Genomic DNA, 3,838 nt, shown 5'->3' with positions numbered 1-3,838 from the left:
ACAGACAGACAAACAGACAGACAGACAGACAGGCAGACAGACAGACAGACAGACAGACAGACAGACAGACAGACAGACAGACAGCACCAAGCCAGGAGGCCAGAGGGCCCATGAGCAAGGCAGTGAGCAGACAGTGTTTCATTACAGGGATCAATAAGGTTGAATGAAAAAGACTAAATAAAGAGTTGATGTATTGTGAGGGGCTGAGGGGGGGGCAGGGAACACACTACAGATACATGATCTAGATGGAAGTATTGATCATCAACATCGATCAATATCTCATCCATACAAAATAAAACTCATGTTCATCATTGGAGCCGTGCTTAAATGGTCTGGGCGACTGAGTGGAATGTAAGGGCCCTGCTGTGCATGCTGCACACCGGCCCCAAAAAATACTAACCTAAAGTAAACTTTACCACTATTCCTTCAGAAGTTGTAGTTGTCATAGATTGTGTTGCATAGTTGATTGCTCTATTGCTGACAAAAATGTGTTATGCCAAATGTCGTAATTCCCAATTTCCCCCCGGGGATCATTAAAGTCTTTCTGATTCTGATTCTGATAATGTAATGTAATGTAAATGTGTGTTGTGTGTGTGTGTGTGTGTGTGTGTGTGTGTGTGTGTGTGTGTGTGTGTGTGTGATGTATATGTGTGTGTGTGTGTGTGTGTGTGTGTGTGTGTGTGTGTGTGTGTGTGTGTGTGTGTGTGTGTGTGTGTGTGTGTGTGATGTATATGTGTGTGTGTGATGTATATGATGTGTGTGTTAGCCTCACCTGTGAGCGTGAGCTGAGAGCGTTAAACATGTCAAAAAAGACGAAACAGGTGAAGGTCATGGTGGTGTCTCGAGGAGTGATCACGTTGTCCCGCAACTGAAGACAAAATTTAAACTCAGCTGGTTTCACAGAAAGTATTTAAAATAACATGACAACAATGTTTGTTTACTTTTCTGTAGGGCTGCAACTAACGATTATTTTCATTATCAATTAATCTGTCGATTATTTTCTCGATTAATCGACGAGTTGATTGGTCTATAAAATGTCAGAAAATGGTGAAAAATGTGGATCAATATTTCCCAAAGTCCAAGATTACTTCCTCAAAATGTGTTGTTTTGTCCACAACCCAAAGATATTCAGTTTACTGAGTAAAGAGACCAGAAAATATTCACTTTTAAGAAGCTGGAATCCAAGAATCTTGATTTGTTTTCCCCATTTAAAAAATTACGTAAACTGATATCAACTGTTATCAAAATAGTTTGCGATTAATTTAATACTTAACAACTAATCGATTCATCGTTGCAGCTCTACTTTTCTGTCAGCCACGCACAATATCTCAGATCAGATTTTCATAAAACGTACAGTAAGAGAGAGTGATGCGATCATTGCTCCATTCTGCCATTTCAAAATTACACTGATTGCCCTACGGAGGGCGCTAAAGAGTTTGTTTAATGGTCTGATATATATGTATACGTATAATATATATTATATGTATAATAAATAAATAAATATTATTATTTTTATTATATATATATATATATATATATATATATATATATATATATATACACACACACATATATGAGAAAGAGAAATGTACTTCATGCTGTGCAGCAGGCAGGGGGAGTTGGCTCTGACCTCTCTTCAGAAGACGAACAGCGTGCCACAGACAATGATGAAGGCAGACAATAGGACTTTTTCTTCACTGTCTCATTCGGTCTAACTCTCTCTCCCTCCCTCTCTGCATGTTCATCATGCACACGCATGCATACGCTCGCACTCAATGATGAAACAGTAGTTTTTACCGTGTTACAAAAATGCAGACATGCGTCTAATTGACGATTGAAAAGTATCAATTAACGTTAGTCTTTACTGTCCAACACAGAGCAGTTCGAAGAAATTGTTTCACAACAAGAGACAAATTGTTTGTAGACTGCATTGACAACTGACAGCTGCGTGCGGACTCGTCTTTATAATGTTGTGGAGCCCTGCAAGACACAGAGAGCACAGCCCTCGTTGCGTGTGTGAAGAGAGAGGGAGAACGGGTGAGACAGAAGCAAAAAAAAATTGCAGATCTCAAAAGCAGGTAAACCACTGTGGGATTAGTGAGACTATTGCTAAAAGGAGAAGATACTGTAGTGATGCACGCTTCGTCAGTGCGCCCTGCAGCCTGGGTTGTCGTCCGCTCAAAGAGTACTTCACGGGGCGGCTGCGTGTCAATTGACGTGTCCTTAATATGCAATGCGTGCAGCTCTAAGCAGTATAGCCTATCGGAGGAATGTTTTTGTTTAGATGGCTGGAGGATTCAACTTGTCTTCTCGTTTTGTTAATGTGTTTTTTTCTGCTTGTAGATGTAAAAATAAACGCTTTCTAATGAAAGATAAACAAGCATTTGTTGTGGTAATGGTTTAATGGGGCACAGACAGGCAAATAGCGCATTTTAATCTTCTCGGTTAACCGACCAATTGTCGGCGGGGTCATCCCTATGTTCCCCGGGTCCTATGTTCCCCGTTTTTAACACTCTCCGTAACATTTGGGGTGTCTACCCGCTATGCCGACCACCCGCAATGCCGACCTTAGGTTTAGGCGTGAGGGGTGGGAGAGGTTAGGTTTTGGGTTAGGGTCTGGGGGAGGTTAGGAAGGGTTCTATGTTGTCCGGTCCCACAAAAACGGGGAACATAGGACCCGGGGAATATAGGACCCGGGGAACATAGGTACGCTCCCTTGTCGGCTAATGAGGGTCGGTTGTTGGTCAAGAAATATTATGATTTTCGACATCCCTAATTGCCATTAGTGTGAACTTCTTGTCACCACGTTGCACGACAAACTTCCCCTCCAAGAAAGCCTTGTGGACTGATGGGTGGGTATCTGGTAGTTGTGCCATGTCTTTCAAGAAGATTGGCATCCAGCGGGCATAGTTCGTATTAGGGCATTCACAGACTAGTCGACTAGTAAAACCACTAGTCGACACTGTGCTTAGTAGTCGACTAGTCCTTTTAGCAAAAAAAAAAAAATGTTTTTTTTAATCTTTAAGAAAGAACATGAGGTATTTACACGACATACATGGACTATCATATCGCATATCCCATATCCCCCACAAAGAACATCAAAACACAACAAAACAAAACAAGAAAACAAAAGATACACAATAATCCAAGAACAAACAAGACTATTGGACAAACAACCAAACAAAAACAATGCATTCAAAGTAAATACATAGATCTTGCCCTGTTGGCAGCTAGGAAATGCATAGCTTTAAATTGGAAAGCATCCAATCCCCCAGCTGTAGTTCACTGGTGGAATGAACTCTCAAGCTACCATACGTTGGATAACATTTACTACAAGAGCAAAGGCAGATTCTTAGACATCCCCAAAATATGGCAACCACATACAGAGTTTGACTTTAAGAACTGTTTACCCCAGTGTCATTAGGCTTATCAGGATAGGAGCTGAATGCATTGTTTTTGTTTGGTTGTTTGTCCAATAGTCTTGTTTGTTCTTGGATTTTTGTGTATCTTATACAGTTTTCTTGTTTTGTTTTGTTGTGTTTTGATGTTCTTTGTGGGGGATATGGGATATGATAGTCCATGTATGTCGTGTAAATACCTCATGTTCTTTCTTAAAGGGATAGTTCGGTTTGTTTGAAGTGGGGTCCTATCAGCTAGTCAGATACACTAACTTAATTAGGTACAGTGTTCTTGAAGCGGGGCGCAGCGTCGAACGAGATCCAGCACCCAGAGCAGCAGCATCACCAGCTTTTTCTCTCTAAGTCCTGGGGGTCAACAACTAAACAAAAAAACGTAATTTAGCCACCTAAAACAACGCCCACCTAAACAAATCGACATC

Source organism: Poromitra crassiceps, assembly GCF_964638095.1.
Source record: "Poromitra crassiceps genome assembly, chromosome: 29".
Lineage (NCBI taxonomy): Eukaryota > Metazoa > Chordata > Actinopteri > Beryciformes > Melamphaidae > Poromitra > Poromitra crassiceps.
The sequence above is the reverse complement of the archived record's forward strand: the minus strand, read 5'-3'. Positions refer to the sequence as shown.